Raw genomic sequence first — 26223 nt, 5'->3', positions numbered from 1 at the left:
AACTCATGTTTCCAAATGACGTCGTTTGGACCCCAAATCGAAAATCCAGATCAATTTATGTCTACTTTCAAAGTAAAAGGGCAAATTTATCATAGAGCAGGGTCCCTTCTACCATTCTCAGGCGAGAATCATAAATTTTTACAATTGTACTTCATCAGTGATAGAAATTCTGAATTGAATGCACGTTGCGAAATTTCTCCCAACGTTGAAAGGACAATCGTTTCCCAATTGCAACATCTTTTCCACGAAAATAATAATTTAGTGCGTCTGTTCAAAACAGCCATCGATTTGATGCCTACTGATACGCATAAAATTGTTATTTACGCTGACAAAACGCCTCCTGGCCAACATGTGCATAGATACAATGCTCCAACTATCGACGAAGTGGCAATCGTTATAGTCGGTGATCAGTTTTTACCTCGAGATATTATTCTTCATAAGCGAAACGCTCAGTCGTTAAGAATTGCTGAAACTCATCGATGCTACGATGCCCTACAATATCCTATCATTTTTTGGGATGGAGCCGACGGCTATCACTTTAATATTAAATTGATGAATCCAGCCACTAACAAAGAAATGAATAAGAAATGCAGTGCAATGCATTATTATTCCTATAGACTAATGATTCGGCAGGATGAAGAAAATTATATTTTAAAATGCCGTGAATGTTTCACCAATTCGTCGTTGATATGTATGCTAAAATTGAATCAGAACGTTTGCTATATATCCACCGGAATCAGACCAAGCTCCGCTCTGAACAATACATTCATTTGTGAGATGCAGTTATAAATGACGGTAATACCACAAACGTTGGAAGATTAACAATTTTACCTTCGTCATATGCTGGCAGTCCCCGTCATATGCATGAATATGCTCAAGATGCTATTGCGTATGTTCGTCTCTATGGTCGTCCGGATTTATTTATTACATTTACATGTAATCAATCTTGGGACGAGATACTGCAGCTTTTACTTCAAGGACAATCGGCGGTTCATAGGCATGACATTACGGCCCGTGTCTTCCGGCAAAAGTTGAAATCACTGATAAACTACATTGTAAAACTTGAAGTGTTTGGGTCAGTGCGATGGATGTACTCAGTGGAATGGCAAAAACGAGGTTTGCCACACGCACATATACTAATCTGGCTACATAAAATAATTACTTCGAACGAAATTGATGATGTGATTTCCGCTGAAATCTATATATATAAAAATAAGTTGTCTGTCTGTCTGTGGATCTGTGGATCAGGTGACGTCAGCTTTCTGTGTCGGCTGACGTCATGTTTTCGACTGACGAAATTACGAAATTACATTGGGACACAAATGACGACCAGGACACCGGCACATAGGGAATATAAATGACGACCGGGACACTCAAAGAGAAAGCGACCGGGACACAAGGAATGTTCAATTAGCAATCACCATCAACAAAACACCGTCAACAAACCATCACAAATGACGACCGGGACACAGGGAGTATAAATGACGACCAGGACATAAGTAAAAAAAAACTAAAAAAAAAGGTAAAAACTACAAAAAAACTAAAAAAAAAAAACAAACTAAAAACTAATAAAAAAACTAAAAAAGCTAAAAAACTAAAAAAACTAAAAAATAAAAAAAAACTAAAAAAAGGAAACAAAAAGAAAAATAAAGGAGAAAAACAAAACTAAAAAAATAAAAATAAAAAAAACTAAAAAGAAAAAAGAAAAAAAAACTAAAAAAACTAAAAAAATGTAAAAACCAAAAAAACTAAAAAGAAAAAAAGGGGAAAAATACAAAAATTTATTTCATCATTTACCATTTCAAAAACGAATGTATATACAGACTGGGACACCGGAATACAAATGACGACCGGGACACAGGGAATATAAATGACGACCGGGACACAGGGACACAACTACAACGGGGGCGCCGGGGGGCACAGGAGGATATATAAATGACGATGGGGACACAGAGAATGTTCGATTAGCAATCACCATCAACAAAGCTCAAGGGCAATCATTAGAATCAAGAGGTATAACTAAAAAAAACTAAAAAAAAGGCAGAAAACTAAAACCTAAAAAAAAAGACCAATTCAAAAACGAATGTATATACAGACTGGGACACCGGGACACGAATGACGACCGGGACACCGGGGGGCACACGGGGATATATAAATGACGACGGCGACACAGGGAATCGTCGATTAGCAATCACCATCAACAAAGCTCAAGGGCAATCATTAGAATCATGAGGTATAGATCTGAATACGGATTGTTTTCCCATGGACCATTATATGTTGCATGTTCAAGAGTCGGTAAACCTGACAATCTATTTATATGCACAGACAATGGGACAGCAAAGAATGTTGTATATTCGCAAGTTTTACGTAGTTAAAAACATATATATATATATATATATATATATATATATATATATATATATATATATATATATATATATATATATATATATATATATATATATATATATATATATACATATATATATATATATATATATCTATATTCACAGGTGGGACATAGGGACACAACTACAATGGCGCGTAACTAACATGGCGCGTAACGACTTACGCGCGCGGGGGGGCTTGGGGGGGCGCGAAGCGCCCCCACCAACTAGGTGTTGGGGTGGCGCGAAGCGCCACCCCAACAGCTAGTACCTGATAAAAATGTCGATAAGGGGTTACATGATATTATTGTAAAAAATATGATACATGGACCTTGCGGTGCACTGAACGAAAATTCACCATGCATGGCCAAAGGAAGGTGTACAAAGCAATATCCTCGACTTTTAGTATCAAACACAATTACTGGCAATGATGGTTACCCACAATATAGAAGAAGATCTACTGAAGATGGCGGTAAAACAGCAATAATAAAGAAGCGTAACGGTGCCACCATCGAAGTAGATAACCAGTGGGTTGTTCCATATTCCCCATTATTATCAAAAACATTTAATGCACACATAAACGTTGAATACTGTAACTCCGTAAAGGCAATCAAATACATATGTAAATACGTCCTTCCGCTCCTTCCGCTTTGAAATTGCCTCTGAACTTGCATTCTACAGAAACTCCCACGTGCAATATTTCCAAATCATCTGGGATGGGTAAAGTATTGCAGCAATGCAAACTTATTATTTGGGATGAGTGCACAATGGCACACAAAAAATCGCTCGAGGCTCTGGATCAATGCTTGAAAGATTTGCGAGGGAAGTCGAAACCCTTTGGCAGCACATTAATATTGCTTGCGGGAGATTTCAGGCAAACATTACCTATAATACCTAGATCAACTCCTGCAGACGAAATGAATGCTTGCCTGAAAAATTCTAATTTATGGGCACACGTTAAAACATTAAAATTAACTACAAATATGCGTGTCCGATTGCAAAACGATGACTCTGGTCAAACATTTTCAGATCAATTGCTGGCAATGGGAAACGGAAAGCTCCCAGTAGACTCAATTTCAGGACGTATACAACTACCTGCTGATTTCTGTAATTTAGTGACGTCCAAAAATGAATTGATTGAAAAGGTGTTTCCGAATATTCTAAAAAATTATAAAAATAATAAATGGCTAAGTGAAAGAGCGATTCTCGCACCCAAAAATATAGATGTCCACGAAATCAACAGTATTGTTTTGACCAAGATTCGAGACCAGGCAGTCCTTTACAAGTCAGTCGACACAGTTTTGGAACCAAATGAAGCGGTTAATTATCCATCTGAATTTTTAAATTCCATAGATCTTTCAGGGTTTCCACCACACGTGCTACAACTAAAAATAGGCGTACCAATAATACTTTTAAGAAATATAAACCCACCAAAGCTTTGCAATGGCACTCGACTTGCCGTAAAAAAAAACAATGGAAAACCTAATAGAGGCCACAATCTTGACAGGGCCTTTTGAGGGTGAGGCTGTTCTTATTCCTCGCATTCCCATGATTCCAACGGATCTGCCTTTTCAATTTAAAAGATTGCAATTCCCAATTCGATTAGCATTTGCAATCACCATTAACAAAGCTCAAGGTCAATCATTAGAAAAATTTGGTATAGATCTTAATACTGATTGTTTTTCCCATGGACAATTGTACGTTGCATGTTCGAGGGTCGGTAAACCTGACAATCTATTTATATGCAGCGACAATTGGACAGCGAAGAATGTTGTATATTCGCAAGTTTTACGCAGTTAATTTGTATTTTGGAACCAAATGAAGCGGTTAATTATCCATCTGAATTTTTAAATTCCATAGATCCTTCAGGGTTTCCACCACACGTGCTACAACTAAAAATAGGCGTACCAATAATACTTTTAAGAAATATCAACACACCAAAGCTTTGCAATGGCACGCGACTTGCCGTAAAAAAAACAATGGAAAACCTAATAGAGGCCACAATCTTGACAGGGCCTTATGAGTATGAGGCTGTTCTTATTCCTCGCATTCCCATGATTCCAACGGATCTGCTTTTTCAATTTAAAAGATTGCAATTCCCAATTCAATTAGCATTTGCAACCACCATCAACAAAGCTCAAGGGCAATCACTAGAAAAATGCAGTATAGATCTTAATACAGATTGCTTTACCAATGTACAATTGTATGTTGCATCTTTGAGGGTCGGTAAACCTGACAATCTATTTATACGCACAGACAATGGGACAGCGAAGACTGTTGTATATTCACAAGTTTTACGTAGTTAATTTGTATTGTATCTATCTATCTATCTATCTATATAAAAACGAGTTGTGTGTATGCATGTTTGTTTGTTTGTAAAAAGAGCGTTTGCATATGACGTCATTATTAGTACATACGGCTTTGTATATGGACAGACAATGGGAAAGCCAAGAATGTTGTATATTCGCAATTTTTACGGAGTTTGAAACACATATATAAATCTATCTATATTCACAGGTGGGACACAGGGACACAACTACAATGGCGCGTAACTAATATGGCGCGAAACGACTTACGCGCGCGGGGGGCTTGGGGGGGGGGCGCGAAGCGCCCCACCGACTAGGCGTTGGGGTGGCGCGAAGCGTCACCCCAACAGCTAGTATATATATATATAGCACCGGGAGCACGGTTGGTTCGGCACCGGGCCCCAGCACTCGGCACGCTTTTATATCTGAATTCTCACTGTCGCTTGTCTTCCAACCGCAGACATTTTGATCCCTTTCTTGATTTCATGACGTCACCATAGGTTCGATACAGTAACCCTGTGAAAAATACTATATTCTTCTTAAATTCCTGAACTATTAGATCGACTTTATTGCCAGTCATGGCTATTCCTTGTTTTCCGACTGTAGATTTGACTGTCCATTTTTGTTCATCTTTATCATAGAAAGTTTTTTTCCACGCCTTATCTTTTAGCAGTTTAAATTCATACGTCATCTTAATTAATTTTTTAATGCGTTATAGACAATAAATGCATCTTTTCAAGTTTCCCACCGAAGATCACAGTTCAAAATTTCATTTATAATTCAATGTGATACAATGCTGTCGTTTATTCCATGTCTTTCTCTTTAGCTCTTGCGATTCTCACTTTCACTATTTTTCTAATCACATTTATCTGTGCTTCATTTTCATCAATCAACCCCTTCAACATTTTAAATGTTAATTAGAACCTTAATTAGAATTAGCGCCTTTGCAAAATTATGTTTTTGTGTTATTGGACCTTTAATGCCTTCGCTTGTCTTTTGCCAGTATGAAAAAAAAAATGCCGAACCTTTGTTTTTAACGAAAACTCATTTTCATTGCTTCAGACAATTTGCCAATACCCGTTACTTTAGCTGCCCTTATTGGTATAGTTTTATACGACGATCCAGGTTGTAGTTTTGTTAATTGTTCAGATGGTGAGACAAAAACTTGTTTTTCTTCCAATGAATTATTATTTCTAATACTTATAAATTTTCATTGTCTGGAACTTGTCTCATTTGATAGTCCAGGCTGCTGATTTTCGTCCGTTGTAAATTTAATTTGTTAGAGGTGTTCTCTTGATCGTATCCTATATGATAGTTCAGGTGAATCCAAAGAATCATCATTTTAATTCTCATCGCTATCATTTTCATTTCAACACGTTTTGATTTTCACTGTTACTTATTTTCTAACCCCATTTTTGGTCCTACTTCATTTTGGAATTTATATATTTCGGACATTTTGCCAATGCAATTTACTTTAGCTGCTCTTATTGGAAAGCTTAAAAGCATTCCAAATGTCACCAGATGTTAGGTATATAAAAAGTATAAAAGCAAATATATTAATATAAAAGAAGGAAAATAGAAGCACACGAATTGATGAGTTCGTAAATCACAAGTAAAAATTTCAAAAAATTTAATAGCTTGAATTTTTAAATATATAATTTTTTTTTAAAAAAAAGGTAAATATGGAAATATCAGCTTTTTATTCCCGTGACAATAAGCAAAACATTAGGAATTGAGATTTTTTTCCTACAGTTGGCCGTTCTCTTGAGAATGTTCCTTTGGTTTATTATCTTCGGGCTTCATTGCAGGGAAAAACAGCACTTCCTGAAAATAAAAGAAAAAAATATATTCCAAATAAACATCCAACGTTACCGGAAAATTCAATGAGCTTATCTGTTGTCTTGAAAACAAACAATATTAACAAAGTTAATACTAATTTTGAAGCTAATGCAGCCAGTCGAGCATATAGCCACCTGAGAGCGAAATTTCTCTATTCCACAAAAAACAAATTTTGGGATCTTTCACTCAGGTTATTTTTAAAGCTCTGTCGAATGACCAATTAGAAATAGCAAGATATCAATTGCATATTCTGTTTCTCAGCAACTGAGGCAAAAGAACACGAGTACATTGCACTTTTTAATACCTACGTCTTAAAATAGAAAAAATTATTCATACTTGACCAATCAAGCAAGAAATAGCAATAGTTAACAGAAAATAATACTGTCTGTAATTAGATAGACAATGGCATGACCCTCTCTTTCGCAAGACCAGAAAATTCCATTTCATCACAAACAAAACGTCAGTACTTTTCCTAAGGTCATATGAGCAACATAATTTTATTCGCTTATTTGTTTCTACTACCCTTAACAACCCAACAAAATAATGGAGTAAACACAATTTTTCAAACTGAACCATCGAGTGTTTAAAGTAATATTCAAAATCTTTAATCGCAATTTCCTTGCATTATTTTCAACCAGTAGGACAATTTTGCTCTTAGGGCGTGATAAATAGTAATTTCTTGCTATTCTGGGAAACTGTGAGAAGGTTAGATACACCCATATTGTTAAGGGAATGAAAAAATACCACTTTTTGTTTTTATCTGTTTGTTTAAAATTGCTTTTAGCCTAATTTATGAATTTACAAAACATGTAGTTGTAGAAGTATCAAAGTACAAGAATTGTTAATTCAGGTTCTGGGTCTCATCTTAATGTGCTGGTTGCCACTGCTAGGCAATAGTTCCTCGTAAGCTTCACGTAAATTCGTTCTGAAACCATACTAGCTATGCATGACGTACGAAATCAAGAAAGGAATAATAAATGAAAAGAGAAAAAAACAAATAGGTTAAAAAACGAAGAATATCGGCCAGTAGCAAAATATGAAAGACGAAAATCAAGCAAATATTTCGACAAGGACCTCCGCCAAGTGGTCCTCAGTGCTCAAAAAAGAAAAACAGAAAAAGGAAAAATCAAACAAAAAAAAAACAATAACAACAAAACAGAATCAAAGACACATAATCAAAAACAAAACCAACCTGAGATCAATGAAAGAGAAGTTACCAATTAGACTTAATAAGTAATCTTTGCCTTGCAACCGAATTTGCCTGTCTACAATTTCGGTTTTCATTAGATATGCAGACAGGTTGTCTTAAGTTAGACTTCGCAAAAACATTGATAGAGTCTTTTAACATTAAGTTGTTATAAATTGGGCTTAAGGAAATATCTCGAGTGTCTCTATTTATAGCCAAATTTATGTTATATATATTTTTTTTTATCTCAATTGCCTCTTTAAAAGATTGCGGTAGGCCATTTACGGTAGATATTAAAGTTGCCTCTTCAAAAAGAACTAAATGGTCAGGATTTTCATATATATGCTGGACCAGAGCTAAATCTAAATAAAGTTGTCATTTTTATTTTCAAATCTCAGGGACTTATCTATTGAAATTTTGTGATCATGCAATCGTTCCCCTAGTTGTTGATGGGTCCTACCAATGTAAAATTTCCACATGAACACGGGACTCTATAGACACCACTGTCTAGTATAGGGTCAGTTTTATCCTTTCCCCGAGTAGAAAAAAACGTTCAAATTTTTGTTCAGTTTTGAAAGAAACAGAGAGAATATATTTTTTTTTTTACAATTTTTCCATGTTTATCGCTGAGTTTTGAGACGTATGGTTACAGTAGTTAAAGTATTGTTCTCAATAGCTGGTATAACTGAATCAACGGGGACGGGCTCCCTATTTTCCTGTTTTACCTTTTTTAATCGTCTATCTATTAAGTTTTCAATGAGGTTGAATGGGTAGCCATTGCAGAATAGAATATCTTTAACGTAATCTAACTCAGATTTTACATGACTACATGAACAAATATTGAAATTATTTAAGTTTTTTTATCAGTATTTGGTGCAAAACAGAAAAGTCCAGGATGGAAGTCCAGATTTGGACTTTTCTGGTTCAGAAAAGTCCAAGAATTGGCCAACGACCAGCAAACCCTGATCGATTATTTCAAGAATAATGAAATACAGAGATAGTGACTGGAGATTTACATCAAATTTATTTTCCAAATCTGTCCTCCTTTTATATGTAATTGCATTACTGATGTATAGTGTGATACCCCCAGAACACTTGGTTACTCGGTGGGAAACGTGTTATCACGTCGAATTGAGGGAATTCATATTGAGAGTAATCATTGAAATTAGACAGCAATGTTTCATTAAGGCTGACAAAACCAAATGGTATGTTAGGTACATTGAGCGGGTCCACCAAAAGCTCCCATCGATTGTGAAGGCCCTGTATATTTTGACAGTAGATAAAGAAAGATGTAGAGGAGTAAAGAGATGGAAGTAACTGGCCAGAGTATGTGGCAGGAGGTAGATAAGAGCACGTTAAGTTACGAACAGCCTCTCAAAGAGGATCAGCAGAAGCAGTTCCATCTCCAGGGTCTTTGAAGGTTTAATTCAGCAGTAGAGATTTGTCCTTAAGAGAAGAAAAACCTTGCGACGCATCAGCCATCCGAGGAAGCAAAGTCGAAGTGTGGACTGTAAAATGTAGAGTCAAAGCACAAATTCAAAGTGTAATGAGTCAAGTAAGTAGTCAATCTACACTGCTGAGTGCTGTTGGCTGCCAATCCAATAGGACAAGCCAATGAATATGCGGAAAAATAGCAGGCACTGTGTACTAGTTGTCAAGAAAGAACAATTATATTGTACGCTCGAAAGAGCAGATTCAGTGTGTAATCAGAGTGTAAACTAAAAGTCTAATGAGTGTTAGCAGTAAATCGGTACCGCCATGCTGACAGCCAACTTATTTGATATGGTATTATGGTTACAGGCATTTTATTGGCATTACAGGCATTACAGGCAATACATATTACAGGCATTATATATTTTATGTCCCGAGAAAAACTTTTCCTTCAGGTCAAAGGTCTACCCATGGGCACTATTTTGTCTACTTTTTTGGCAAATTTTTACATGGATTTCTGCTTTTATTTATCTGCTTTGTTTCGTTGATGATATTCTAACTGTTTGGGAAAATGATCAGGACTCTCTAAAAAAAATTTTGGCATTCAATCTATTTGTCTACATATTTGTGGCTACTCTTCTAGACATTGCTTTAATAGGTCAGTTTTGACCCTATGTTTCGAATGCTTTCTGTGTATTCTTTGTATGTTCTTTCTATGTTTGTTATATGCTCCTTATATGTTCTCATTGTACCATTCTGCACAACTTCAACCTTTATCATCTTATGTTGTAATTACGTATGCTCAGAATAATAAAATGCCTGTAACCATAATACCATATCAAATAAGTTGGCTGTCAGCAAGGCGGTACCGGTTTACTGCTAACACTCATTAGACTTTTAGTTTGCACTCTGATTACACACTGAATCTGCTCTTTCGAGCGTACAATATAATTGTTCTTCCTTGACAACTAGTACACAGTGCCTGCTATTTTTCCGCATATTCATTGGCTTGTCCTATTGGATTGGCAGCCAACAGCACTCAACAGTGTAGATTGACTACTTACTTGACTCATTACACTTTGAATTTGTGTTTTGACTCTACATTTTACAGTCCACACTTCGACTTTGCTTCCTCGGATGGCTGATGCGTCGCAAGGTTTCTCTTCTCTTAAGGACAAATCTCTACTGCTGAATTAAACCTTCAAAGACCGTGGAGATGGAACTGCTTCTGCTGATCCTCTTTTAGAGGCTGTTCGTAACTTAACGTGCTCTTACCTACCTCCTGCCACATATTCTGGCAAGTTACGTCCATCTCTTTACTCCTCTACATCTTTCTTTATCTACTGTCAAAATGTACAGGGCCTTCACAATCGATGGGAGCTTTTGGTGGACCTGCTCAATGTACCTAACATACCATTTGGTTTTGTCAGCCTTAATGAAACATTACTGTCTAATTTCAATGATTACTCTCAATATGATCTCCCTCAATTTGACGTGATAACATGTTTCCCGCCGAGTAACCAAGTGTTCTGGGGGTATCACTCTATACATCAGTAATGCAATTACATATAAAAGGAGGACAGATTTGGAAAATAAATTTGATGTAAATCTCCAGTCACGATCTCTGTATGTCTTTATTCTTGAAATAATCGATCAGGGTTTGCTGGTCGTTGGCCAATTCTTGAATTTCTCTGAACCAGAAAAGTCCAAATCTGGACTTCCATCCTGGACTTTTCTGTTTTGCACCAAATACTGATAAAAAAAACTTAAATAATTTCAATATCTTTGGACTGCATTTGGACTAAAATTTTTAAATTAACTCCTGTATTAATTCCAGATTTATTTTGATTTAGGGTCTCTATACTTTATTCACCGTGCTTATCTTTTTTTGTTTTTATAATACCGTCTTCATTTTTTTTTCATTAAGAATTGAATTGAATTAAATTTAATAGTTTCTCGAGAGCTTCTCGTCCCTTAAAAATATTAACCTTTACAACATATAAAAATTTCCCTCCCATATTAATTTTCAAATTCATTTTGATTTAGTGTCTCTATGATTTGTGTTTTTTCACTTTCGTTTTTTACATTATCATCTTTGTTTGGCTTTATTTTATTTTTTCCCTTCTTTGTTTTGCTTTTCAGCTCACACACGCTATGCCCCTGAGTCGAAGCTAAATAACTTATTATGTTTTTTAAATAAATTAATTTATTGTTCAAAAGAAGCCAGAGACCGAGTGCAAGCACTTTTGAGGTAAAACTTGCTCATACATTCGTGTATGGGAATAGTTGATCTGGAAGGAAAAGGCAGGCTTTTTGTCTTTATTGCATTGATTGCTCACCGATTTATATTGACGTATGACATTGCATTACGGTGGTAACTTGCGATATGTATTGATTTTAGGATAAGATATTTATTTTCAAAAGACTACAAGCTCTACAGAGCCAAATTTGCTTTATATGTCAGTAAAAGTTAAGAAAAAAAAATTCAAATCAGTACACTAAGTAAAACATTTAATATTAAAAAGAAATTAAAAAGGCAAAATCATCGAAGATAAAGGGCAAATCAGTAAGCTTGACAATTAAATTACAAAAACATTACAATAAATCAAAAATAAGAACAGCAATAGAGGAAAAGGGAATTTGGCAAGTACATAATCACAAATTATTATTAAGGTTTTCCAGAATAAAGGGGATAAAACTATTACGAAACCTCTCTGTACCAGCATGGATTGGAGAGTAAGTTGGGATTGCTAAGGAGGCTGACCGGGGGAGTCGGAGTGTAATGGAATTGTGAAAATCAAGGAGTAAGTCCTCAGTACGGGGATTGGAAATGACTGATTTAGCGAAAAGCAGGCAAATTTTTTCCCTCCTTTCTTTTAAGGTGGTAATAGGTGCAGCTTTAAGGAGGAAGGAGTATGGATTTTCGCCTTCTTTGTAAATGATCCTGAGCGAACGCTTTCGGACCGACTCAATTTTGTCATTAAGTTCACTGTAGGACTGTAGGGGAGTTGCCATACCCAGACATAATTTCTGGACCTTCAATTACGTTGAACAAAATCGTTATTTCAAAATTTTGATGTGTTTAAGGACATTATGGGAGTGGGAGGGGGGTTAGTTACCCTCCAGGGACTTTTGACTATTAAAGAGTACTAGCCCTTTCATTTTCCAATTGAATGAACTCTTTTCGAAGTTTCTAAGCCAACAGATGGCCATCTAAACTATCTACCAGACGCATTCCTGAAAAATCTGAGGTGTATGGGGGAGGGGGGTTATCCACCCTCTGATCACTCTTAATCTTAATAAAGGCATTAGATCATCTGATTTCCAATCAAATGAGACCCCTCCAAAGTTTATACGATCACCCTTTCTGTATATATACCTTATAAACCCCAGGGCATATCAGACCTTGCCCTGAGGAATAGGGGGAGGGGGTCATTCTCAAATACATAATTTCCAGTCCTTTCAATTACGTTGAACAAAATGGCTATCTCACAATTTTTATTGGAAGTGTTTGGGAAATGGTGGAGGATGGAAGGGGGTTAGTTGCCCTCCAATCACTTCCGACTATTAAAAACGGCACTAGCCCTTTCAATTTCCAATCAAAAGAGCCCTTTTTTCAAGTTTCTACGTCAACTCCTTCGATACGAAGTACCCTGGTCTAAACAAAAATAAAATAATCCTACAGCTAGAGTAACTGACGCATACATACAAGGAACTGTAAGCGGGGATGACATTAAAAAGTCAAGGAATTCATACTGCTACCACTGCAGTAAATATTAGTGTTATTTAAAAACTTTTAAGCATGTATTCAAGTCCTGGTTTAAAAGTAACAAAGTGCAATAAAACAAGCCTGCAATTTCTTGTGAATTGCTACATGATTCACAAGCAGTATTAAAAGAGACTATGTACACCTTTTGATAAACTCTTCCCGGAGGAGAGAGATGTTTTAGTCCTTTTTGTGTTTCATATGTTGGACATTCCACTGAAGTCCATCAGCATACGAGTTTCCTTTTTTATCGTTCTTTGTGCATGTGTTTTAATATATCAGAAAGTTCAAACTTTTTCAAATTATTTACAGCTTGGGTTATAACATGCGTTATAACATCATGACAGGATCATATTTTAGGACAACTGCGAAAGAACTGAATATTCTGGCGTGAACAGGGGCATTACACATCTGTCTACAATAATCAAAGATATTCTGAATTGAGCCTCTCCTCGTACAACTAAAGAATTAGCCATCTGGCTGAATGCACCATCTCCGTAATGAGACTGCAAATGAAGTCCCAGGCAGAAAAGTTCCACGACAATAAGACTTGGTTCACCAAAGATATAATCCTCCTTATTGAAATGAAACGTCACAAAGAATATGTCCCATGAGATGTCACATTACAACAAGAATTCCGATCACAGCAGTTTAGGGACCCACCCAACATTTGAAAAAGAGAGTTGAGTGAGAAACAAGAAAGGCAAGAAGTGAAAGAATTTCAAAACTGAGTTGCAGAAGAGTTCCGAGGTAGCACATCTGTGACATTATTTCGTAAGCAAATTAAATTAATATTTATACATTAAGAGAGGATAAGACGTTCTAAAGAAAATCCTTTCTATAATCCAATTACAACTAAACCTGAGCAACGTTTTAAGCCAATAAAAGAACAAAAAATTTTGAGCCATAAAATCCTTTGCAATAAACCTCTCTGTTCCTCTGTTGTTAAGACTTTTCAAATCAGCTAGTAAACAATAACTAGTAAATGTAATTAAAGAAATGAAAATAAGACACCAATGGTAAAGGAAACACTTTAAAGACACATTAAATCCACAATTGGTGACAAAACTAACTGTCCAAAACTCAACAATTACTGGTCTTGGCCCCCAGTCAACTCCCCTATTTAGGTCTGAGCCATAAGGTCAGAGACCTTATGGCAGATTTACTGTCATATGTTCAAAGATAAAAACTGTAAGGGAATCCCTTAAGTGAGACAAAGCACCAGGACCAGATGGTATCACAGTGCTGCTTATTAATACTTTCGCTGCTGATGTAATCGACTCTTCTCCCAATGGCGTATCAGCTACAAGTTTACTGGTCGCGCCCCATAGATATGACACAATGCAAAAACGGTTCCTAATCCTAAAAGAAGGCTCAAGGATGAACTTTGAGGAATACTTCCCTATTAACATGATAAGCCACTGAGATACAATACTACCTCGGCTGCACTTTATTTTAACTTTACTATTACATCATGAAAGTTTTACATACAAAGACATTGTCTACGTTGTTAACTTTCGTTATTGACCACATTGTTTAGTTCTAATGTCTACATTGTTTAGTTTTACTAAACTTAAGTGAATAGTTTATTTATCATAAAAAACAACCATAACCACATTTCATGCCAAAATAATAATCTAATAAACATCTAGGTATTGCATGCACAAAAAAGTACAAAAGCTAGTATCTTACCTTAATATTGTTTGAATTCGTTAAGAAAATGGCAACCCTGTCAATACCCATAATCCAAGGCCGTACAGAAATTTTCATCTACCATTTGCGCTTCATCGTCTCCATCAGCTTTGTCCTAAGAAATATGCATTGGATAAATGAAAAAAAAAATATAGATGAACGAAGGGCAAAATTTGAGCCATGAATAAATAACTCAAAGTTCCAACCGAATAGAATATTTAATATTTTTAGATTTGAAAGCCGAAATAGCCAGACGAGAGTCTTTTCCTTATATTTGAGCTCCAAAAAATGGGGAAATGGAATCAATGCTTATCTTTTCTTCGAATGGGAGTGGAATACTTCTTACTTTAAAAATGGGCAATATATTATACATTATAAAATATACATAGGGCTTCAACCGAAGAAATTCAGAAGAAAATCTTACTTTAAAGATCGGAAAATCTGACAGAAACCTGACTAACTAGACAAAAACTGACTTGATACAGTACTTTATGTCAAAGAAAAAATTAAGCTCCATACTATAGAAGACATTAAGCAATAGCTTCTTCCTTAGCTTCATAGGGATGTTTCGCCAAAACACCTTAAAAGTTGGCTTGCTTCATCCCTTTTCATCATCTGAATAATAACGATTGCAACTTTTGTTTCTGTTTTTCTTGCAAATTTGTAATAACACACACAAAAAGAGACAGCTTCAAGGGATATTGCAAAAAAAAAACGATTGTCAGTAATGTTTGTGAATACCCCTACTTCTTCTTTAATTTCTTAAGAACTCGCAATAAACAAATCAGACAAAATAACAAAATAAAAGTAAAATAAAAGCAAAGGTAATAAAGCTAGTTAATAAATTAGGTCTATATGAAGGAAATAAAGAAAAACAATATTAAACAAATTTTCAAAAGCGCATAAATGTCTATTTAAAGTAGTCGGCTTATCTAAATAGAGAAAAAGCCGAAATTTTCTCAAAATTTCTAATATTTTTCTGATTTGTCAACATTCCAGACTTTTTCTTGAAATCTGGCTCTGTGGCATCCGTGCATGTCTCTGAATTCAAGTTCCCTGGATAGTGAATTTGTATAATTTTTAAATTTTGAGATTAAAGTTCTTAAATTAGTTGAAAAAAATAACACACAACAATAAAAATAATATTTTGTAAAGCTCTCATCTGTTTATGTTTAACCCATTTGTTTGTCTTCAAAATATTTCATTGAAAGTTATTAAAAAAAAATTCACAAAATAACTTTGTAGAAGAAAAGTAAAGAGCTGCAAAAAACCAAAGCCGAACAGGAATAAATTCAAATAATTTTGAATTCCTTTTTGTAACTCAAAAAGGAATAGGAAATGCAATAAATAACCTATCAAAATAAATAAAAATAAATAATGATAAATCACAATAAATAACCGTGTCAAACCCAAAATAAACAGCAGCCTCAAAGATGCGTAAGGATAACACATCGTGTGCCTTCTAAAGGACAGAAGGTAATTTACGCATTACTGAACACAATCTTTATTTCGAGCTATGTATTTTATTTCAAATAACATAAAAAAAAAAATACAATCAATACCAGGATTACTGAAAAGAACAAATAAATTTGGATTGACACTTAGAGCGTATTAAGCTTAGTATAATATTGACGTTATCTGAAAAGGCCTACATCTTATGTTTCGCCACAATTGGTCCAAAGAAATGTTGATTCGCTCTGGCCTTCAGCCCTCACATGCTTATTGGCATGATGCCATGCTCAGGCATAATTCACAAAAACGAAAATTCTGGAATTACTTAAAAAAATTCTGGTTTCTGAACGGATCACAAATTTCAAACAAAACCATTTCAGTTAAAAGCAAATGTTGATAATTTTTAAACATTCCTTAGTATCTTGCCACCATAGTCAGCGACCAGGGGCTTCGGCTGCCGCAAGAAGCATCATATACAAAGAAGAATATTAATAACAGAATCCTTAACCATGCCAGATCCTATGAAACAATAATGTTTATGTTATTAATCTGAACATTAAAACAAAAGACAACATTTGCATCCTAATGCTACTACTTCTAATCATACTATTAGTACCGCTAGTGCTACCGCTATTACTACAACTACTAACACTAAGGGTATTAATGAGGAAATTATTGAAATAGTGGATTCTAGTTGAATGATAGTTGGCGACGAGTTGATATTAAACAAAGAAGTTAATTACCCTAGCCTGCTGAGCAAATCTATCTCGTTGTACAAAAGGATCATTTGATTCCGTGTAAGCGTTACAAATTTCCTTTTTGCTAACAAAAAGCTCAAATCGTTCAGTTAAGCCATTTTCAGATCTATGAAACTTTGCTAGTGGGCTCATAACTTGGGGATGATCAATTATGAATGTTGGGTTTATACATTCCTCTTCTAAAAAGTGACCAACGAGCTATAAGAAAAAATAATTAATTAGAGATTAATAAGGTAAGATAAGGTAAAATTAATGAGAGTATAATAAGGTAAGATAAGGTAAAATTAATTCGAGGTAAATAATGTAAGATACGGTAAAATTAATTAAAGATTAATAAGGTAAGATAAGGTAAAATTAGTTTGAGATTAATACGGTAAGATAAGGTTAAATTAATAAGAGCTTATTAAGGTAAGATAAGGTTAAATTAATTAGAGCTTAATAAGATAAGATAAGGTAATTAGATTAATAGGGGGTATTAACCGCGATTTTATTCCAGCTCACATGTATTCTAGCCGAGTGCGCAGTGTTGTCACTCGACCGGCATCGTAAAGCCGTGACATCGACTGAAAAGTGGTATTTTTCTTACTGAAAAGAAGTAAAATTTGCAGTAAAATTTGATGCCTGTAATACAATATGGCACTGCGTATGAAAGAAAAATGAATATAATCCCCCAGTCCCTTGTTCAGACTACACAAGCTTAGCCCCTGAAACGAATTCCACTAGAACCCCTGACCTCATGTGTAATATAAAAAAAGTAAAGTGTAAAAACGGTACCTTCACAAGTCTTTTCAATTCCCCACACTTTCGTTGAGCAACACTGAGAGCCTTGACTTTGAAAAAATAAATAAATTTGACAGCCTTTCTAGAATATATAGATCAGATTTAACCGCTATTACTGAAGCATACACTTAAAATTTGCCCAAGTTAAACATTAAAAATTTGTCTCAGTTTATTAAACTCGAACCCGAAAAGCACCCTCTGAGTGAGAAAGTGGGGGAATTATATTCCTTGTCCTTAATGACTTGTGCCCTAGTGAAATCTCAAATCCGTGTCTTGCTCCCTTTGGTGAGATTATGTGGATGTGTGTTCAACATAAAGTCTTGCCGCGTCCTTTCAATTTAATTGTCCTGTTTCGCTTTTATTACTCCCCTAATCAGAGATCCACTGACAAAATAAATTTTATCGAAAAAGTACATGCAAGTGCTGACTTTGTACTATCAAAATACCCAAACGCAGGAATTTCTCTGACGATTTAAAACTTGAATCTACATGTAATCCTTTCAATTTAAAATAGATTATAAAAGTTCCTACTACCAAAGGCAATACTACCCTCGATTTAATTTACACCTATCTTTCGAACTTTTACAAACCCATATCCACTCTGCCTCCTCAAGGGGGTAGTTACCACTTCAGCCTTCTCCTATTTCCGCTGGCTAAAGTTAAACAGTCGTTTTTTATTACTGAAACCGTTTATAGACCTCTTATTGACTCAGGACTCTACAATTTTGGCTCTTGGATTACTCCTGAAAATTGGTCCACTGTGTATCAACAAATGACATTGACTGCAAGGCTTTGTCCTTCCAAAATGTATTCAGGAGTAATTATGAGTCCCGCTTTCCTGAGGAAAAAGACGAAAACATGTTTTACAGGTAAAGCCAAATGTTGCTGATATTAAAAAAAGCTAATAAGATAAAAGAAACCGTTTTTTACTGAGGCTAAGAGTCTAAGGAAGATCCTAAAAAAAATAAAACAGAAAAACAGCTTCTGATTATTATATAAGTAAAGTCAAAAATTTATATTCAAACAAACTCAAGCAATAGTACATAAAAAATAAAGAGATGTACTGGAAAAGTCCTTTCGAAGTTAATTTTCATCTCCCTGAACACCCTAATAAGACTGCCAACGATTTGAACTTGTACCTTGCTTCCATCGCTCAAAGTCTTCCTCCTTTACTGGCCCAAGTCCAACTATTCCTCTCAATACCTCATTCCCTCTAGTTTTTCCCTCTGATGCTCTAAATAAAATCCTAAAGTTTAGAAAATCAAGTACTTGTCCTTTGGACATCCCACATGACTTAATTAAAGCCTTTTCAGACAAAATTGCTGAGCCTTTATCAAATATTTTCAACAACATCACAAAATTTGGAAAATTCCCAAGTTGCTGGAAACTGTTTTATAACACCTGTCCCAAAAAATCCACCAGTCTGACTTTTACCAACATACATCCCATTACATTCACTTCAGTTTTTTCCAAACTTTATGAAGGTTTCCTCTGTAACTGGCTTAAAGTTCAATTTTTTTCTACGTATTGACGTCCAACAGTTTGGTAATTTAAGGAAAACTTCCACCACCCATTACCTTGTGTTTGGCTAAACCTTGTCTTAGTTGATTACGAAAAATATTTTGACCTAGTTGACCATACCAACCAATTTCGTCCACTACTGGTTAACTTTGATCTTGATTCTCTCTTAGTAAGTATTGTTATATTGTTTTTTTCAAATAGATCTCCAGTTGTAAAATCCAAAAATATTTTCTATGATATTATTGTGGAATTTCCCCTATATATTGTGGAATTCCTCAAGGAACCTTGTTGGGACCACTTTTATTTCTATCTAGTTATGATTAACGATATTGGTAAGGAATTCCCCCAAAGATGGAAATACGTGGATGACTTGTCGATCTCTCAATTATATCACAGGAATATTAAAAGGGATCCCCTCGAAATACTAATCCATGTTTCGGATGAAGCTAAGAATCTAAATGTGAAAGTAAATTCCACTAAATCAAAAATAATGACGATAAATTTCTAGAAAGCCACTCCCGTTTTCCTTGACCATAACCAAGCCGAACTACTTGTGAAACAAGTTAAACTCCTTTGTATCAAAATTTCAAATAATCGTAAGTGGGAAATGCATGTTTCAAATATTGTTAAACAAGCAAATGTTTCATTATCTATGTTAAAACTGTCAAACAAATTTCATTGCCCTAAAATGCATTCCCTCCGTGTTTATTCATCATTTATCAGGCCGCTATTGGAATATGCATGTCCAGTCGGGCATTCACAACTTTCAAGTGAACTTGGCGGCAAAATTGAGTCGGTCCAAAAGCGTTCGCTCAGGAAAATCTACAAGGAGAGCTAAATTCCATACTCCTTCCTCCTTAAATCCTCACGCATTACCACGTCAAAAGAAAGGAGAGAACAAATTTGTTTGCGTTCTTCTATCTTTCGCAATATTCATGACCCTATTAGACGGCGACTCTCCCACTTAGCTTCTTCGGCAATTCCAACTTATTCTCAATACCGTTACTGAGAGGTTCTGAAAAAGTTTTATCCCCTTTATTCTGGAGCGCCTTAATAGTTCCTTAACTATGTCCTGCACCAAAATTAACTCTTTCGAGCCTTATTTTAGTTGTTGATGTATGCTCAAAATAATCATAAGGGAGTTTTTCTTTTTATCTTTGGTTACTTTTATTTTGACCATTTTTGATACTTATTTATGCTCTATTTCATTTTTGACCTTGTCTTCGGCACAATCCTTTTTTTAATTGTAAATATTTCATTTTGATAGCTAAGTGACTTGATTTTAAGTGAGTTTTTTTATTCTACAGTATTTGACTTAGAATACAAATTCGCCAATGTTTTTCTTCTAGCCTTTGATTTTGTTTTATCCCCCATCTTTTCTGCTTCCGTTTTTGCCATTAACCATATAAAGTTCATTTTAGTTTTTATACTTGTATTTTTCTTTCTTTTTCTTTTGCATTAAAATTTATTGATGATTTTTACGCTTGATTGGTGTTTCTTTTACTTTTACCCTACTTTATTATTTTTTTCTTTGTTTTGTTTTTTTCTTTTTAGACATATGAAGCGAAGTCAGCTCTATTAGAATTGTGATAGCCTTTTGAAAATAAATATTATCTTATATATTATCTTACTATTTTAACAAAAATCCAGTATTATTTAAATTAATGAATTTCTTACACACGTCTTATAACTCAAGTTTTTTTTTTGTAGCATTGAATTTTTCCATAAAATTCGCGCAAAAAGTTGGAAAAGGGCAAGGAAAGTGACATCCCAAAAGACCTCCCCCACAAAAAAAAATGCAACGGAAAAATATGGCTCTTAATTCTAAATTTAAAAATTTCTTGCCAATTTTTGGCATTCTCTTCCGTTTTTAATCACTAATAACACTAATAACCATTTTTTGTTACAATTTTCTGTTTTCTGGAGAACTGGAACTGAAAATAGTAAGTAGAAATATACTATAGTCTTTTATGCTAAAAACCAAATTACAATTTATCCATCATTCTTTTTGTCTCCCTTTCCAGCACTATTTCCAGAAAAGCACGATACGCTATTGTTTTTGTGCTATTTTTTATTTTCTGGCCCTCTGAATTACACGTCTTGAAAACGAACAAGAGCTAAGAGCTCATAGGGCATGAGATCTAGCAGAAGTCTAAGAATCATTAGATTGATTTAAAAGGAAAATCAGAGGCTTAATGCCGGTCGGGATTTAAAACAAGAGCTCTGAGACACAAGGTCTTTCTCAATATCAATATCATTAAGATCCGATCACCAGCTCGCAAGTTAAAAACAACTCATTTTTTCTCATTTTTCCTCTACTTTCAGCCTCCCAGATGGTCGAATCGGGGAAAACAGCCTTATAAAGTCAATTTTTGCAGGTCCCTGACAAGCCTACCAATTTTCATCGTCCTAGCACATCTAGAAGCACCAAACTCGCCATAGCACTGCCCCCCTAACTCCCCCAAAGAGAGCAGATCCAGTCCGGTTACATCAATCACGTATCTACGACATTTTCTTATTCTACCCACCAAGTTTCATCCTGATCTCTCCACTCTAAGCGTTTTCCAGATTTCTGGTTTCCCCCTCCAGCTCCCCTATATGTCACCAGATCTGGTCAAGATTTAAGATAAGAGCTCTAAGACATGAGTTCCTTCTAAATATTAAATTTTATTAAGATCTGGTCACCCGTTCTTAAGTTAAAAATACAGCAATTTGTTTTTATTTTTCCAAAAGAACACCACCCCAGCTTCCCCAAAGAGAGCAGATCCGTTTCAATTATGTCAATCACGCATCTAGAACTTGCGCATATTCTCCCCATCGAGTTTCATCCCGATCTCTCCACTCTAAGCGTTTTCGAATATTTCCGTTTTCCAAGATTTCTGTTTCCGCTCTTCAACCCCCTATGGCCCCAGATCCAATTCGAATTGAAAATGGAGCATCTGAGACACAAAATGTTTCTACATATCCGCTGGAAAACTCGAAGTTTGTCCAGTTATATTAATCATAGCCGCTGGAAAACTCGAAGTTTGTCCAGTTATATTAACTGTCCAATCGTAGCCGCCTGTTCAAAAACAATCCGCTTATAAAAAATAATGCTAGCAGGGTAAACTATATCAATGAAGAAGAGGCTTCAACATTTTTCCTTGCCTGAATTTATTTTCTCTTTTCTTCTCCTTTGTCACATTAAAATAAATGATTAATTTAATAAATCAGATACCAGTTGTTTTTGGTAATAATATTTCTGCTCGTTTTCTGTGAAATATGTTTCTGTGAAACAGCAGAAACTGCTGCAAACCTCACTCTGAAAAATCAATTACAAATCCTATTACTACAATCAAATCAAACTTTTTTTGACATAAAACCGGTCACGCATAGTGGATACAGGAAAATACAGAATAGTTTATATTAAATTGGATTGATGTGATGGACGGTAAGCAAGCACGTATTTAGTGGGAAGGGGTATAGGGTAAAAAATTGCCTGACTCGTAAAAATGTAACAAACAACCATTTAAATTTTTTTTGAAGTATCTTTCCAGATTTTTCATACCCCCCCCCCCCCGTTTCCTCCCGAACAAACCTGGATGTGCCCTTGGTAGTAGGTATTCCCCCGAAAATTTCTTACGCCGAAATCTCCCTCTCCAGCAGAAAGTTCTTACATAAGAATTCAGCAGCCAAAAAGAAAGTATGACAAATTAAAGAAATGAAGAAAAGCGGGAATTTTTGAATATTCTACTGGTATTCAAAAATTTGGCAGAATGTGTAGCGGGGATGGGATGACGGCAATAAGGTTTTTCTGATTGGCTGGCTGGTCATTTTTACCGAATAATTTGAGTGTTTTGGTATTAAAATTACCTCTTAAAATAACTTAGTTTTTCTAATATGCTAAATTGGTACTTGTATAATATGCCCCCTACCACTCAAGAAGTGAAGTTAGGTTAGTTCTATTAAAATGTGCCTAAGTATGGTAAAAATATAATACTTTAGAAACAAATTTGGGCTATATATTTGCGTATAAGGGGGGGGGGAATTAAAGTACAGTGGATCTGCTTGCAAAATGTGTTAACTACAATTATTCTGATATTATGAAGTCAGAATTGTTTTCTGACTTCACACTGTCAAACAACTTTACCCCCACCCCTCCTAATGTGCAAATATGTTGCCCAGGTTATATATTTCCCATCTATTCTGTCACTGCTCTTTGTCTTTTCATATGCTAAGTTGAAAGAAACTAGTGAAAAAAACTGCTTTACAGTGCGTTAATGCATGAACAATTTGAGCGATAGGGGTATATCATACAAGTATCGCTAAATCTGTTCGTTTAATTTTCATTACGATCAATTTTCTGTTGTTTTTTTTTGGGGGGGTGGCATTTTTCAAAAATCAGGCAAACATTCCTAAGGCTCGTTTTGCTTGATTTATAATATTTTAATATTTAACTTGATGAACATTATGCATTTAGAATCAGCATAAAAGATCCGTCCTTTTGATTTGCCAGATCGTGCAAAATCTCAGGGTCCTTGACACTATTCCTCAAATAAAAGTTGAAAAAATTACTTGATTTGAAGAAATGACCATAGGAAACTCAGTAGGTGCACATGGAACCAGATGTAATCTTTTCAGGTCTAAACATCGCGTCTCAAAACATCTTCAACAGTTGTTTTCAATGCGTACTTCAGTCACTTTAATTGGAGACCCCCTTCTGTTGTGACCCCATTTAGGCTCTGAAAAAGGGAAGGGGAGAATCCATCAAGAAATAAAATTAAGCTCCTGTCTTGGGTGACTGAAAATGTAGACAAGGGTATCAATACCTCTTTTCCTTTAGGCTACATGATGGGATTAGAATATACGGACACATCCAAAATACAAACTGTGCAGATTTTTTTTTTTCTTTTTAGCAAGCAAATGCTATAATTCGAAACAGAGAAAATTATAGAAAACTACTAGTGCAGCGTAGAGGGTCTGTAAAAAAAAAGGAAAATAAAATCAGCAATGGTGTACTTCATTTTGCTGAGGCGGGAACAGTTTTGAAGAGTAGTATTTTTCATCTTTTAGAACGCATTCACACTATTTACTTTCTTAGTAAATGAAACGGAGATATGGAAGTGTTGACGAGTACGAGTACCCTTTTTATGGCACTTGGTATTACCCAAGTGACATATAACGATCGCAAATTCTGTCGGTCTGTCTGTCAGTCTGTCTGTAACGGCTTTCGACCATCATTTTGACTACCCAATTCGACCATCTGGGGGGGGGGAGTGTGGGAACGGTTAATTTGGACAAATTATAAAAATGAGGTATTTTTAACTTACGAACGGGTGATCAGATCTTAATGAAATTTGATATTTAGAAGGCTAGTGTGTCTCGGAGCTCTGACTTTAAATCCCGACCGAATCCGGTGACATTAGGGGGAGTTTGAGGGGGAAACCTAACATCTTGGAAAACGCTTAGAGTGGAGGGATCGGGATGATACTTGGTGGAAAAGCTAAGCACAAGTCCTAGATACGTGATTGACATAACTGGAACGGAACTGCTCTCTTTGGGCGAGTTGTGGGGAGGGTTAATTCTGAGAAATTAGAAAAAATGAGGTATTTTTAACTTATGAAGGAGTCATCTGATCTTAATGAAATTTCATATTTAGAAGAACCTTGTAACTCAAATCTCTTACTTTAAATCCCGACCGGATCCAGTGTCATTGGGATGAGTTGGGGGAGGGGGGACTGGAAATCTTGGAAAAGGCTTAGAGTGGAAAGATCAGGATGAAACTTGGTGGGAAGAACAAATACAAGCCCAAGATACGTGGCTAACAAAACCGGACCGAATCCACTCTCTTTGGGGGAGCTGGGGGGGGGAGATAATTCGTAAAAATTAGGAAAATGAGGTATTTTTGACTTAGGAGCGGGTAATCAAATCTTAATGTAATTTGATATTTAGAAGAATCTTGTGCTTCAGAGCTCTGATTTTAAATCCTGACCAGATCCAGTGACGTAGAGGAAAGTCTGAGGGGGAAAACGTGAAAATTGAGGTATCTTTATCTTACGAATAGGTGATCGGATCTTAATGAAACTTGATATGTAGAAACATTTTGTGCCTCAGATGCTCCATTTTCAATTCGAATTGGATCTGGGGCCATAGAGTGTTGAAGGGTTGAAACAGAAATCTTAGAAAACGGAAATATTGGAAAACGCTTAGAGTGGAGAGATCTGGATGAACTCAATGGGGAGAATAATCACAAGTTCTAGATACGTGATTGACATAATTGGAACGGATCTGCTCTCTTTGGGGAAGCTGGGATGGTGTTCTTTTGGATAAATAAAAAAAAAATTGCTGTATTTTTAACTTAAGAACGGGTGACTAGATCTTAATAAAATTTAATATTTAGAAGGAACTCATGTCTTAGAGCTCTTATCTTAAATCTTGACCAGATCTGGTGACATATGGGGGAGCTGGAGGGGGAAACCAGAAATCTGGAAAACGCTTAGAGTGGAGAGATCGGGATGAAACTTGGTGGGTAGAATAAGAAAATGTCGTAGATACGTGATTGATGTAATCGGACTGGATCTTCTCTCTTTGGGGGAGTTAGGGGGGCAGTGCTTTGGCGAGTTTGGTGCTTCTAGATGTGCTAGGACGATGAAAATTGGTAGGCTTGTCAGGGACCTGCACAAATTGACTTTATAAAGATGTTTTCCCCGATTCGACCATCTGGGGGACTGAAAGGAGAGGAAAAATGAGAAAAAATGAGTTGTTTTTAACTTGCGAGCTGGTGATCGGATCTTAATGATACTGATATTGAGAAAGACCTTGTGTGTCAGAGCTCTTGTTTTAAATCCCGACCGGCATTAAGCCTCTGATTTTCCTTTTAAATCAATCTATTGATTCTTAGACTTTTGCTAGATCTCATGCCCTATGAGCTCTTAGCTCTTGTTCGTTTACAAGACGTGTAAATCAGAGGGCCAGGAAATAAAAAAATAGCACAAAAAACAATAGCGTATCGTGCTTTTCTGGAAATAGTCCTGGAAAGGGAGACAAGAAGAATGATGGATAAATTGTAATTTTGTTTTTAGCATAAAATACTATAGTATATTTCTACTTACTATTTTCAGTTCCA

At 35.5% G+C, this 26223-nt stretch overlaps 1 pseudogene; it reads right to left on the bottom strand.

Moving 5' to 3' along the window:
* Positions 1 to 6390: 6390 nt before the first annotated feature.
* On the bottom strand, positions 6391 to 23821 carry LOC136042261 (lysine--tRNA ligase-like; annotated as a pseudogene).
* Positions 23822 to 26223: the final 2402 nt, after the last annotated feature.

The sequence above is a fragment of the Artemia franciscana genome, unplaced genomic scaffold (assembly GCF_032884065.1).
Source record: "Artemia franciscana unplaced genomic scaffold, ASM3288406v1 PGA_scaffold_89, whole genome shotgun sequence".
NCBI classification, from domain to species: domain Eukaryota; kingdom Metazoa; phylum Arthropoda; class Branchiopoda; order Anostraca; family Artemiidae; genus Artemia; species Artemia franciscana.
Note: the sequence above shows the minus strand (reverse complement) of the source record. Positions and strands in the feature narration are given on the sequence as shown.